The sequence below is a fragment of the Dendropsophus ebraccatus genome, unplaced genomic scaffold (genome assembly GCF_027789765.1).
Source record: "Dendropsophus ebraccatus isolate aDenEbr1 unplaced genomic scaffold, aDenEbr1.pat pat_scaffold_390_ctg1, whole genome shotgun sequence".
NCBI lineage: Eukaryota > Metazoa > Chordata > Amphibia > Anura > Hylidae > Dendropsophus > Dendropsophus ebraccatus.
The window spans coordinates 79,265-95,082 of record NW_027210011.1 but is presented as its reverse complement, the minus strand read 5'-3'; the positions used below and the strand labels follow the sequence as shown (position 1 = coordinate 95,082).

The following is a 15,818-nucleotide window of genomic DNA, read 5'->3' as shown; positions in this document are numbered from 1 at the left end:
GTAGGGGAAAAGTGGCCATGTTTTTGTAGCGCTGGATAACCCCTTTAAAAGGAGAAGTCCGGCAAATTTTTTATTAAAACATTGTATTGCCCCCCAAAAGTTATACAAATCCCCTATGTACACTTATTATGGGAAATGCTTATAAAGTGCTTTTTTCCCTGCACTTACTACTGCATCAAGGCTTCACTTCCTGGATAAAATGGTGAGGTCACCACCCGAATCCAGAGCTGTCCAGGCTGTGGCTGCTGGAGAGGATGATGGCAGAGGGACACATGGCACTGGAGTGACACTGAGCATCCCTTTGCCATCATCCTCTCCAGCAGCCACAGCCCCCACAGCTCTGGGAGTCGTGCTGTGACATCACCTTTCTATCCAGGAAGTAAAGCCTTAAAGCAGTAGTAAGTGCAGGGAAAAAAAGCACTTTATGTGCATTTTCCGTCATAATGTATATTTGTATAACTTTTGGGGGGCAATACAATACTTTAATAAAATTTTCGGTGGACTTCTCTTTTAATATTTCCTTTAAAAGTAAGAAATACGTATATTTGAAATAGTAGCAAAACCCCAATAGCAAGTAAATCCTGTTAGGACAAGGAGACACATGGTACCTTTTAAATATCTGTCTCTGCTTTCAGAACATAGAAAAATGCTTTTATTCTATAGTCATAGCAGCTGCCACAAATACAACTTTTAAGTCCCTATGTACTTGGGGGTGCCATTCACGTGTTTGGCGGCATACGTGCCACTGACTCGGCTGTTACTATTTTGCTTACCCATTTATGGTCATCTGTGGTGCTTTTGTCCCCTCAGAATTTCCTCAATGGGATTGAAATACATAGGGACTTACAAGTTGTATTTGTGGAAGCCACTGTATTTTTGCAGGGTAATTCAGGGTATAGGGGAAAGCTAGCATGGAGGAGTCGTCCTTCTTGGGGTGAGACGCATAGAGGATAGCGTAAGGCTGTAATAAAGCACGACAGCCATAAATTCCATTTTCATTTTCTACTCGTCCAGTCATATGATTGAAAGCAATACCCGCCTCCCATACACACTATGAGCAAAATTCCTGGGAATACTGAATACCAGTAACACTGTGGAAACCAGCAATACATTGCCGCACCAATCTCTTAAAGAGAACCAATCAAAAGGGTTGTGCAGACATGGCTCCCAGATGCATCCTACAGATCTAGGATGCAGCTCTTCTAGGGAAAAAATCGTTTCACTGCGAGTCCCGAAGCAGGGGCAGCAACTTGTCATCTGGGCGGAGAGCTCCCTGCAGGGATGATTGACAAGCAGAGAGGCAAGTTAGTGGCTACTGGGGACACCTACTACAAGGGCGGCCTTGGCGACTAGAGAGGCTATCTACAAGGGTGACCCTAGCTACTGGGGACACAACCTACAAGGGTGAGACACTGGCAACTGGGGACACTATCTACAAGGGTGACACTGGCTACTGGGGACACTACTTACAAAGGTGACCTTGGCTATTGGGGACATTTCCTACAAGGGTGACCTTGGCTACTGGGGACACTTCTAACAAGGGTGACCCTGGCTAACGAGGACACTGCCTAAAAGGATGACCCTAACTACTGGGGACACAATTTACAAGGGTGACTCTGACTACTGGGGACCAGGGCCATATTAATAGCGGCTGCTACCCTTGGCACTAAACCTGAAGACGCCCCACCTCACACCAGTTAGCATCATGAAGAAATGCGAGCGTGGTTTCAGCCACATGCATTTCTCTGCATGTAGAAACAATGACTGAATCACGGTTTTCATGGTTTTTAACTGCTTAAAACATACACAAATTTCACCACAGTATTGGTAAATTGGTAGGTAGTAGCTCCAGGCGTCACATTGAACACTGCCATACCAGACCTGACCAATTTCACCATACCCCGCCCCAAAAAGACACCAGATTTACTGGCAAGTCTAAACTAAAAACAAACAAAAAAGTTGTTTCTTTCCCCTGCTCCCTGGTGCTGCTCTAGGCACCGGACCACAGGTGCCTAGTGGTAAATACGGCCCTGCTGGGGACACTACCTACAAGGGTGACCCTGGCTACTGAGGACACAACCTAGGGTGACTTATTGCCATTTGGGGCACTCTTTGTAGGGAAAAGAATGTAGGAAGCAGGAAGAGTGTGAAGCTGAAGATGTCCTGTACAGATAAATCATGGCTGGAATAAACCTTTTGGGCAAGGTGTATATAATATGTGTATACAGCTGCATTTAAAAAGCTAATTAGCGGTCCCGGCGATCGGACGGTGCCCCTAACAGCCGCTGTCCTGGGCTGCAGATAGCATCCGGGATCACAGCTGTGATTTTTTTTCTTTTAAATCTGCTGGTGTCAGAAAGTTATACCGATTTGTAGTTTTTTAAATTTAAAAATCTCAAGCCTTACAGTACTTATCAGCTGCTTTATGTCCTGCAGGAAATGGTGGATTCTTTCCAGTCTGACACAGTGCTCTCTGTTGCCATCTTTTTCTAGGTCAGGAACTGTCCAGAGGAGAAGAGGTTTTCTATGAGAATTTGCTGCTGATCTGGACAGTTCCCTACATGGAAAGAGGTGGCAGCAGAGAGAACTGTTTCATACTGGAAAGAATACACCACATCCTGGGGGACACACAGCAGCTGATAAGTACTGGAAGACTGGAGATTTTTTAAATAGTAGTAAATTACATTACATTACTTAAACAAAAAAGTGTGCACTCCGTGGAGTTAGACACTCGTCGGCGCTGCACTGCAGAAAGGTAACTAATATGCTGCTGTCTAGATCTTGAGGATTCCGTATCCTCGATGTAAATTTACAAATCAAACCAAATTACCAGTATGATCAATAGCGCTATAGTACCAAGGAGATATAGTGTCTAAAATAAGTATGACATAAAGTGAATAAATTCAGGTGGTTATACTAAAAGGCAGCTAATAGTCCCAGGTATATTTGATCAGCTGTTGCACAACACGCTCTGGAGTGATATACAGCTAGTTGGGGAATCCCGTAGTTCCTACCTGTTTTGCGCCGTAATGTAATGTTTTACATTACTTATCTAAATGACTGTCTGACACCAGCTGATTTGAAAGAAAAAAATTGTTGTAGTTCTCCTTTAAAGGTATAAAACTAAAAAGAATACAAATACTAGGGTTGCAACTAGATGAATAGGACCTCTATACCATGAGCAAGGCGTTAGGAAATGCAAGGAACTCATCCTATAAATTACATAACAGCACACATTTTATAGACAATACACGAACAGCCTAAAAAAAACAAAACACTCATACAGAAGATTTTCGGAAACCAGTACGCAATAGGAAAATTTTAAGGTGATTTTCAAAGCCAGAAATGCATTTAAACAGCAGTCCCCAAGTCTTTCCTTTATATACATGTCCTCCGTTACAATCTGGCCCCGGCTTTAGAAATTGCATCAAAACACCTAAACCTGGGAAAACATCTTCAGTTTCCAAATCGTTCTGCCCTAAGGGGGACCAATTACTGTTATCATTCAGTCATTGAGTAACAGTGTGATACAGTGTTCAATTAGTACAGTACAAGGCTATGTTCACACTATGTAAAACTTCGGCCGTTGTTTTGAGGTTTATAACTTGGATGCAATATATACGAACTACGGTCGTACAATGCACACTACATATCAGACAAAGGCCGTTGTTTATAAGGCCCCGTGAAAAATGAACATGTCAATTATTTCTGGCCGGTAATGCTCCAACAACGGCTGTGGATTTAAATGCGGCCGCGAACGTAAAACTTATATCTGCCGAATTAAACTTAATTTTCATGTAAAAAAATTTCTGAGTGGTTTCTCGGGCTTGACACAGTATTTAAAGTAAATGACCTGTGTCAGCCCGCTTAGAAACATGCTAGGAAGCAAAATTAAAACAATGGCCGTATTTTAACGACTAGCCCGTATGCTCGTATTTCTACAGCCATAGATTCAGGCGTACATGTCCGGCCGGGTGAAAACAATGGCCGTTAATTAACGCTGTGTGAACATAGCCCAAGGCTGTATTGCTAAATAGACAAGCTTACATCCATATGAATATCCATATCCATACATCCATATGAATACAGATACAGTACATGCAGATTTTAGTTGCTAAATTAATCATGATAAAAATGTCAACATTCACAAGAAAAGGTTTGGGCATCTTGGAAGTTCATACTTAAAGTATGAACTTCGATCACAGGTACCAAATTTTTTTTTTGCACGACCTGCTTGGTGCCGGTGCAGCCCTTTTTTCTAATTTTGCCGGGTTCCTGCGCTCTGCACCATTTTCTATTTGAGCACAGGCCCAGCTCGCAGCACTGGGGGCAGGCCAGGAGCCCCCAGTGTGACCATAACCTCTCCCTCCAGAGACATGTCACCAAAGGGAGTGGTTATGGTAATGCCAGGCCTGCCCACAGTGCTCCAAGCGAGTGACGTTTTGAAAAGGACTGCATCACTGGGATCCCCATGCCAGCACTGAGCAGGTTCTGCAAAAAAAAATAAAAATCTTCTGCTGTAACTACCTGCTCCAGGTAATTTAAATCATTACATGCCGCTGTTGAGTGGGCAAGTATACTCCCCTCATCGAAAGTCCATTGCTGAGGCCTGGCTTCCGAACGATCTTAATGGCAATCCTATCCTGGGGACCTTCTGAAGACCCCCGGGCCTGCCATAGATATGCCTTTACAGAGCCCTGTCAAAAGGCAGCATAATGCTGGCATATACAATACAATAGCCGTTCAGTGTATTGAACCACTGAGCAGTAGATTACTAGTTAATGTACACTAGTGTAAAAATGAAAAAAGTGTAAAATAAAACATAATAAAAAATAAATCCCCCCCTACCCAACCCCCTTAAAATTATAAAGTGACATTGTATTCACCATACAAAATAAACTATTACATAAAACATAAAAAAAACACACAAAAAACAATACGTTTGGTATAACCGTATAACCATAACGAGCTAAGCAATAAAACTATACTGTCATTTATACCGCAAGGTGCATGCTGTAAAAAAAAACAAAACAACAAAAAAACAGAACCAGAATTGCTGTATTTTGTCAATCCGCCTCAGAAAAAAAACATTATAAAAGAGATCAAGAAGTCATACATATCTTATTTTTACCGCATACTGAATAGCATACGTTAAGTATTAAAGGATAGTCCAATAAGATTTTGGTAGAAAACCTTGGAATCAGGTGTATCGATGGCTGTACTTTTTGCACTTAGGCTGGGTTCACACTACATATATTTCAGTCAGTATTGTGGTCCTCATATTGCAACCAAAACCAGGAGTGGATTAAAAACACAGAAAGGATCTGTTCACACAATGTTAAAATTGAGTGGATGGCCGTCATTTAATGGCAAATATTTGCTGTTATTTTAAAACAACGGCTGTTATATTGAAATAATGGCAGTTCTTTACTGTTATATGGTGGCCATCCACTCAATTTCAACATTGTGTGGACAGAACCTTTCTGTGTTTTTAATCCACTCCTGGATTTAATCCACTCCACTCCATCTTCACTTTCCTTCTCTGTAATGTAGACAACTTTGCCTTAAGGGCCTTGTCAGTACAGAAGAAAGCTCTTTTCTCTAATAAAACCTATAAGAGTTTCATATAATCGCGTGTACTACTAACAGTTTTCTCTTTGTACCTCTGTTTTTTTCTTTGACAGAGCACCAAATGTCCAACATCTAACATTCTGGTAAGCATTCAGATCTACATGAATAACAACTTTTTGACAACTAGAAAGTGATATTATAAAGTTAATGTACAGAACACTTTACATGCATTGGTTGAAGCAGTCTTACTAATTTTGCTTCATAAAAAAAAACTTTTAAAAATAGAAATACTTAGTCTTACTTACTTCACTCTCTGCAAAATGTCTCTCTCCCTTTAAGCAAAGTGAAGATCTTCTTAAAGTTTTTTCATCACCATCATCAAACACTATTAATAAAACAAATATTCCATAGTTAGTTCAGTTTACAGATTATACTTCTTCACTTAGATTTGAGATAGCATAACTTCAATCTTTGGCTTGGAGAACATTGATTATCTACAGATTGATTATCTACTATTGATTTAAATCAGCTGGTGCCATAGAAAGATTAGAAGGTTGTCGGCAGAAAAAGACCACTGGGTCCATCTAGTCTGCCCTTTTAGTACTTCCATTCTTATTATTATCTTAGGATAGATATATGTTTATCCCAGGCATGTTTAAATTCTTTCATTGTAGATTTACCAATCACATCTGCTAGAAATTTGTTCCAAGCACTCTTTAAATAAAGTAATATTTTCTCACATTGCTTCTGATCCTAACCCCAACTAACATCTCACTGTGTCTGTGTGCCAGACAGTTATGCAGATTTGTGATTAAGTTCTATTTAAAAATCTCCAGCCTTTCAGTACTTATTAGTGTATTCTCCCCAGTCTAACACACTGCTCTCTGCTAACTCCACTGTCCATGTCAGGAACTGTCCAGAGCAGGAGAGGTTTTTAAAGGGGATTTGCGACTGCTCTGGACAGTTTCTGACATGGACAGAGGTGGCAGCAGAGAGCACTGGGTCAGACTGAAAAGAATACACAACTTCCTGCAGGACATACAGCAGCTGATAAGTACCGTAAGACGAAAGATTTTTAAATAGAATTTACAAATCTGTATAACCTTCTGACATCAGTTGATTTAAAAAAAATAGATATACTGCATAGATCAATGAGATCTATGTTCATTGTTCTGCTGCAGCCGAGAGCAATAGATTACCGAGCCAGGATCAGCGCCATTATGGCGCAGACACCCGGCTTGTACAGATGTGGGGATAACTCCTCCGCGATCGCGTTGTGGGGATGGGAAGGGGGGGGGGGGGCGATCCGCCCACTAGACCACCATGGATGAAGAAAAGAAGCGACACTGTCACCCCCTTTGTGCATTCTGACATCTCTACACCGATGTAAAGGGTAAATTTAGCAGCTTTCATACCTTATTTTATATCATAAGTCATGGTGCTTGTTCAAGTAAAAAGTGATCTTTTATCAACTGCAGATTGTGTTAAGTGGGTGGGGCATTGCGACATTAGCGCCCCTTAGCCCCACCCACAGCGCTACCGTTGGTCACGCCCCCTTGAGGCCCATTGGTGGGCCGACCTAGAGGGGGTGGGGCCTAGACCTTTAGACCAGTCTGTTCCAATGGCCGACGAGGGGGTGGGGCCAACGGTGGCGTTGTGGGCGGGGCTAAGTGGAACTAATGCCGCGAGGCCCAGCCCACTTAACACAATCTGCAGTTAATAAAAGGGGACTTTTTACTTGAACAAGCACCATGACGTATGATATAAAATAAGGTATGAAAACCACTAAATTTACCCTTTACACCTGTGTAGAGATGTCAAAATGCACAAAGACGGTGACAGTGTCACTTTAAATGCAGCTGTCAACTTTGACAGCTGCATTTAAATGGCTAATTAGCAGGAATGGCGATGGGACCGTGCCCATTAATTGTCACGGTCCTGGGCTGCAGATAGCACCCGGGATCGCGGTGGTTCAGAGCAGCAACACAAACTGATTGTATGGTGAAAAAAAGTAAATTTTTTTTTGTTAAACTGTATTTAAAAAAATACTTTTAATACAATACTCTAATATGTTGAGTAAACTAGCTCACAGCTGCCACTCAAAAACAAATGGCTTAAAACAAACCAGATTATATGCATATCATTATATTATAAAAGTGCAACTGAATATGTTCAAAACTCACCGACTGTGTACCAGCTTGCATCAGTTAACTTATTGATAACAGCTTCCTGATAAGTGCCATCTAGACTTTTGATTTGTACCACAGCTCCAATCTGTTACAAAAAAAATCAAAATGTAAAATTAAACATTAACCACTTCAGGACCAGGCTAATTTTCATTTTTGTGCTTTCATTTTTTTTCCTCCAATGTTTAAAAGGCCATAGTGCTTGCATTGTTTCACCTACAGACACACATGAGCCCTTATTTTTTGCAACACCAGTTGTACTTGACAATGACAGACTTAATTTTTCCCAAAATATGCTGTAAAAAAAATTATTTGTGTGGTGAAATAAAAAAAAAAACACTTTGTTGGGGGGTTTTATGTTTAGGATGAGTCAGTACGATTACAACGATACGTAACATGTACAACTTTTATTTTACCTGACTGTTTTTAAAAAATTTTAATCTTTTTTTTTTTTTAATTAAATGTTCTTAAAATCGCTTTATTACTGTCCTTTAAAACACTGTTATTTTTTGGTCTATGGGCCTGTATTTTGCAGAAAAAAAGCAAAAGTTGCATGCTGCATGTGGCTAAAGTACAGACAAAAAACTGAAAGTGCAACAGCAAGTGCAAGTGCCTATCGTACATACTCCCTCCAGCCTACACACAATAAAAACCAGCACTAGAGATATTAAAAAAATTGAGGATCTTAGCTAGAAAACCATTTGATCAAACAGAGTGTACCATGTCACCACGTTAAAGGGAACCTGTCACCCCCCGTGCCGGGGTGACAGGCTCCTGACCCCCGTTAGAGCCCCCTATACTCGCCTAATCCCGCCGGGTCCCGCTTCTGGAGGTGGTCGGGTGATGAAGATCTCAGCCGCTGCAGCCCGATGCACGCGCTGAGAGATGAGTCCAACACCCATAAAGAATGACAGAGAGTCCAGCGCTCCGTCATTCTCTATGGGTGTTGGACTCATCTCTCAGCGCGCGAGCGCCGGCTGCAGCGGCTGAGATCTTCATCACCCGACCACCTCCAGAAGCAGGACCCGGCGGGATTAGGCGAGTATAGGGGGCTCTACCGGGGGGTCGGGAGCCTGTCACCCGGCACGGGGGGTGACAGGTTCCCTTTAAGGTGTCCTCAGAGACATAGTCCTCATCTAGCATTCTCACACTAGCAATGGCCTCTCCTGGGCTCCACTGCAAAAACTGCACCCCTAAAAGTATTTAAAGTAACATAAGTTTATTAATCCTTTAAGTATTTCACAGAAATTTAGGCAAGTTGGAGGAGAAATTTAAAATTTTCATTTTTTGGGCAGATATTCCATTTTAATCCATTTTTTCCTCTAACACAGCAAATACTGACTGAGAAATACCACCCACTATTGATTCCATTTATTCCAGTGTTTTTGGGAATCCCCCATATGTGGCTGCAGTGCGTCACCTGACTCAACCACAGGCCTCAGACATGACAGAAAACTGTTGAATTTTTGGGCCTTTTTTATTTCAGTTTTTTTTTTTTTAGCCATTATACCATATCACAGAGGCCTTGCGGTGTCAAAATATTTGTGTAAGTTGTGTAAGTTGATATTTCCATCTGTACCATTCTGAGGAACACGTGACACCCTGATATTTTAATAAATTTTTTATTAGATGGTATGGGAAAAAAACATAATTTAGGAGATATTTTTCATCGTTTATTGTATGCAGATTACTATATATTACATATGACATGTTATCGTTATTCGTCAGGTCGGTACGATTACAGTGATATCCATTTTATATGGCTTTTATTATAGCTTATGACGTTTATACTATAAAAACTGTTTGTGTCTTGCATATTGTAAGAGCAGTAATATTTTAAATTTTTCGCCAATGGAGTTATATGAGGGCTTTTTTTTTGCAGCATAAGCTGATGTTTTTAGCAGTACACCTTTTGGGTACATGTGACATTTTTCTATATTTTTTAGGGAGCGTAATTAACAAAAAATTTCATTTTGGTTTGTTTTTTTATTTCTATTTTTTACGGCGTTAATCGGGCGGTATAATTAATGTAGAAAATTTAGTTAATAGACGGGGTCATTACGGACGCGGCGATACCAAATATATGTATCTCATCTATAGGGGGTCATTTAAAAAAAGGGCATAGGGAATGAGTATATTTATTTATTTATTTTATTTATTTATGTATTGTTTGTGTGTGTTTTAACTTTTGCAGGTACATACATATAACCAGTGCTGTAATGTATTATAGAGTGTATGAACTGTCAGTACACTGGCAGCTCATTCAAATGATCAGGTCCCTGCCTCAGTGCAGGAGCCTAATCGTTTTACTCATAGCAGCCCAGATGTATTGGGCAGCGTCTGGGTTGCTATGGTTACGATCACACAGCTCCGGGGGGTGGGGTCAGAGGGAGCAGATCTCCCTCCGAATACCCCATAGACGCTGCGGTCCCATGGACCAGGGCGCCTATGGGGTTAACTGCCTGGGGGGGGGGAGCTACATGTAGCGGTGCGCGGACGGCAGCTGACGATTTGCAAAAGAAATACATTACCTATCCAAGGTCCAGGGCTCCTCCTGCTCTTCTTCTCCCAGGGTCCCGCACGCTGCAGCTTCAGAGCGCTCTGTCTTAGCTGACAGGCCGCTCAGCCAATCACAGGCCGGGATCGCCGTGGCCAGTGATTGGCTGAGCGGCCTGTCAGCTAAGACAGGCCCTCTGAAGCAGCAGCGCACGGGGAGAAGAGGAGCAGGAGGAGCCCTGCACCCGGGATAGGTAATGTATACAAGTTTAGCAAAGCCTGCAAGCCCTTATTAAACGATTATGAGGCCGTGTAACAGGCCCTGTAAACAAGATCTGCTAGATCGGCGCTCGTTTACTGTTATTATCGGGCCCCATCGGCCCATGTAATAGTACCCTTATCAGTAGGTAGATAGCATCAATACAAAACAATAGCAGCTCCCTCTGGAATTCCTTTTCAAAGGTCACAGAGCACGCTCAATGTTTTACATTTATCCCAAGGGGCCAGATTCTGTCTTTCGTCCCCTAAGTCCACAAGTCTTGCTGTAAAGTTAAAAACAGCTCAGGCAATATAGCATATTCTAATTAGTAAAAAAAAAATAAGTGACACCTTTCCTTTAAAGTGGACCTGTCACAGGGTTTTAGGTGATTAAACTGGAAGGTTGGTTCACTGTGATGAAGACTTAACTAAATAAAGACAAAGTGAAGACTACAAAACTGTGAGTAAATCTCTGAAATTTTAGGAATTAAGTATACACATGAGAATGCTCCAGTTTAACATGTATACTGTATATGCGATTGAAAAGTGGAAAGTGGAATCCCTTAGCACTGTAGAGCGTTACAGACTAATATACAAATCGTCAGGGGAATGTTTTTCCCACACTGAGACTTTATATTGAAGTGATTTCACACATAGGTTGCTTTTACAAATTGAGACCTTCAATGAGTTGTCTTTTTACGAGCTCCAAAAGCCAAAAAAACAGGATTACTGATTTTTTTTTATTTATTTATATAATTATATTTTATATAATTTATAAAAAGTGAACAAAAACTCCCAATTGCACCAATATGATACCAATAAAAACTATAGACTATGTCACAAAAATGAGCACCCAACCAGCCCTGTAGGTGAAAAAATAAATGTGTTAACACTGCCTATATACATATGTGTGTGTATTGGGAAACTCAAGGAAGTATTGGTAGATATTTACAATTTCCTGACAACCACAGTTTAGTTTGAAGCATTTTGTAAAATACCAACAATAATATAGATGTAGTGCAAGTATAAACTTTATAAAAAAACAATATTTTAGAAACAATTACCTTCAAGGGACCTTTAACATGATCGTCCTGTACCTCCACTGTTGTGGCATCCCGTCGAAATGTTACCTAAGAAATATGAATTGAATATTGAATAATGCTGCATGAATTGAATATTGAATAATGCTGCATCTTTAATGCAACAGCAAGATAGAAATAAGAATACGGTGACTGACCGGGAAAGAACGATTGTCAAAAGATTAGATATTAAATAAGAGTGTATAGTTTTGATCGGTCCGGGTCTGAGTGTTCAGAGATCGGGAGATAGAGCCGGGCGTGTCCTCTCCTGGCTCTGAGTTACGTGATCAGTCGGACTTATGGTGCGTTTACACAGGAAGATTTATCTGACAGATTTTGGAAGCCAAAGCCAGGAATGGATTTGAAAAGGGGAGAAAACTCAGTCTTTCCTTTAGGACCCAGTGCCTGTTTATAGTCTGTCCCTGGCTTTGGCTTCAAAAATCTGTCAGATAAATCTGGCTGTGTAAACGCACCATTACAATGGAGCTCTATAGAGCCTGACTGATCACGTGACTCAAAGCTGGGAGAGGATGCGCTGCAGTCAGACCCAGACCGATCAAAACTTTTGACATGTCTCTATGACACGTGAAAAGTTTTCTAAAGTGACAGTGACACTTTAAGCTGGCTTAAAAGTGGTACTCTCACTTGTTTAAAGGGATTCTGTCACCTCCAACCAACCCTCCTCAAAAACCTTCATCTGTGTGTCATCTGTAAGTAGGATAAGGGGTGCTGATTCCAAATCTGTAATTTGTAGCTTTCTACTCCTTAGTTGTTTACCGTTGTAAGCCTACAAAGTGGCCATGTTGATGCATAGAGAGGACTACTTAGGAATGCAAGAACATAGAAAGCTAAAAATTGCAGATATACAGTAGTATCAGAGTTGTATACTCTTTAATTGTATAAATCTACTGATAAATTAGCAACTGTTTGGAGGTGTTAGAGTCCCTTTAAACTTCATTCTAGATATTTCATAAGATTAGGCCACTCAGACCCTCTGCGATAGCTAGTTATAAGCAGGTAAAGCCAAAGGCAGTACATTCTGCTCTTAGTCTGACAGAAAAACCCAAACAGGTAGCAGACAGGTAGCTCGATGCTCAAAGCTTCACCCACTGATGGTTGCAAAGGGTTTCAGGACTGAGATCCAGTGCGATCTATACTTTTGCCATGTCGGTACAACCGCTTTATTGGTGGAACCCATTTATAAGCGAGCACATTGTGGATGATTGACAAAATGTCCTAATAATTATAAAGCTGCTTACTAATATACAGGACAATATAGCATGATATTCTGCACTTTGGCATCTTGTCCGGTCAAATGATAGACACCCCATGACAGAAAAGGACAAACCCCCATTAAAGTTACTGGAGTCAATTAGACACCAATCCATTGGCTGTTTGTGTTCTGTAGAAAATAATTAAGATTATACTTGCCAGTCCAGGCTCCCTCTGGCATCCTGCTACCTTTTCCCTCGCTGACCACAGCTGCTGTCCTGTCTCAGCCACTGATTGGCTGAGCGGTCTGTCACTTCAGAGACGGCATCAGAAGCAGCTTTAGTGAGCGGGGAAAAGGGAGTAGGATACTGGGGAGCCTGGACAGGTAAGTATAAGCCTTATTTTCTATACACCTTTCATCAGACATCACTATTATACGGAGTGATGCATAGCTGATGGCCGATGATTTTTAAACCGGTTGAAAGACAATGATCAGCTAATGATCGGCTCCTTGTCTAATCGTTGTCTTAATTACATGGGGTGATATCTTCTCGAATCTAGCTGACAACTGCTCTGTGTTGTACTGCTCTAAGCCTATTTGTATATTATGCATTATCAGAAAACTATGGGGAAGATTTATCAAACATGGTGTAAAGTAAAACTGGCTTAGTTGCCCCTAGAAACCAATCAGATTCCACTTTCATTTCTCACAGACTCTTAAGAAAATGAAAGGTGGCATGCAATTGGTTGCTAGGGGCAACTGAGCCAGTTTCACTTTACACCATGTTTGACAACTCTCCCCCTATGAGTAAAACACATAAAAGATAATTATGTAGGATGTTGTTCAGTTTACAGCACAGCTTACCTTCACTTTCACCAGCCTTTTTGTTGCCTTTATTTTGGCTTCACAAAATGCACCTCTGTATTTAGCGCTCACATCTGTTCCAACTGAAAGGAAGGGAGGTTCATCTAAAGACTAAGAGAAATCACGATTTACTTTTAGTAATATTATTCTTTTTCACAATGAATAGTACACATTTACATTTAAAATAATTTAATCTATATAATAAAGATTAATGTCTGTCCGTCTTTCTGCCTTTCCTCTATAGACTTCTGATCGCCTGAACCACTTGAACCCAAATTTGGTATGCAGCTACATTGGGTGCCCTAGGAAGGTTAGAGCAAGGTCCTTGCAGGTATTAGTCCCCCAGGGGCAATTAAAAAGTGTAAAGAAAAGTTTTTAAAATATGCCAAAGCTCCTCCCCCAATTGAAAGTTAAACTCATCCGCCTTTCCTATCTTATAAATAAACATGTAAAAATAATAAAACATTTTTTTATATCGTAGCATGCGAAGTTGTCCAATCTATTAAAAAAACAACAATATTGTTACCTCAGAGTGAAAAATATAAACAAAAAGCGATAAAAACTGCCTCCATTTACAGTAACATGGGAAAGGGAGATACAGGAGACCATTACTGCAGAGGAGTGGAAGAAAGCTTTCACATTTGCCCACAGGATGCCACTGGCACGCGCAGCTCAGGAAAAAATTATAAACTACTGGCAAGATGGTATAGGTGCCCCAGCCATCTTCATTGATATTCCCTACAGTTCCCGAGACATGCTGGCGCTGTGGCACAGGGAGAGGTAACATGCTCCATATATGATAGGAATGCCCAGAGGAACATTTTCTTAATTTATGAAGCTATTTCGGGCTCCTCTTTGAGCTGTCCCCCAAAATTGCCTTCATCAAGAAGATAATAGCAGCCAAAACGTTCTATCAGGACCAGACAGAACAAAAACAAACTTCTATGCAAGGAGCTCACCACAAGTCTCAGCTAGACGAGTCGATCATACGCTGTAGATAATGAGGGGGCGTATATACTCATTGTCTACAGTGTATGATCGACTCATCTACCTGAGACTTGTGGTACCTCTACCTATGCTCCTTACATAGAAGTTGTTTTTCGTTCTTCCTGTTCCTGATAGAACACTTTGGCTGCTATTGTCTTATCCCCAACGCTGCTGGGGTCTTAGGAGCTGTACCACCTGAATGCTTTCATTAGAGTTGTGCCTACATTTGCACAACTACACAAGGTGAGTGAGCCTTCACTCTATGATTCACTTACTCCTGTTCACATTGGATATATTGCACTAGAAAGCGCCCTTAGCCATTTAGTTTCCCCTCTATCAAGAAGGGCATATTGAGACATCTACTGGTGGCCGCTAGAGCGCTCATCCCAAGACACTGGAAGGATGTTAATCTGCCTACGGTCCTAGAATGGGTCCATGAGGTCAACATGATTAGAAGAATGGAGGAGTTGACCACTGAGAGCGTAGGGACCCCTGGTGACACTCATCAGACCTGTGTTTCTTGGACACAATTCTTAGATTCTCAGTATTTCCTTACATTGATAGATTAGAGACCCCTCTTGAATAAGAGTGCTGTGTGTTTTTCTTTTTCTTTCTTTTTACATACACATACTCTTATATACACCCTCCAAAATTTGCAGACTTAAATTTTTTTTTCCATTTCCACCTCAAAAATAATATTATTGGGGTTCCATCACACATTTTATGGTAGATTGAAAGGTGCCATTACAAAGTACACTTTTCCTGAAAAAAACCCAAAAACAACAACAACAACAACAACAATCTCATACATGGCCCTGTAGATCGTTGTCATCAGCTGATCATTGTCTTTATTGCTCCTTTAAATAGAGGCCTTAGGTTGTTGTTTTATTTGGCCACACTTTTCTTGCTTAGACTATTCTTAGAAAGGGTGTTTGTGATGTCACCACGCTGCCTTGTATTATTATTTTTTTTTTTTTTTGCTTCATATATAAAATATAAGGGTGGGAATGTAATGTCATGTACTCGAGGAAACATCATTACCAATGAGTAACTACTGTTCGACATGACAGCACCATGGAAAGAATACCAGAGAAGAAAAAACTAGAGAGGGATAACAGCCTCCGACCAAAGGCCACACCCAAAGAATCAGCAAGATCTAACCTA

At 40.9% G+C, this 15,818-nt stretch overlaps 1 pseudogene; it reads right to left on the bottom strand.

Moving 5' to 3' along the window:
- Window positions 1-15,818, bottom strand: part of LOC138775931 (AT-rich interactive domain-containing protein 4B-like) — a 104,912-nt pseudogene that overhangs the window by 42,488 nt on the left and 46,606 nt on the right.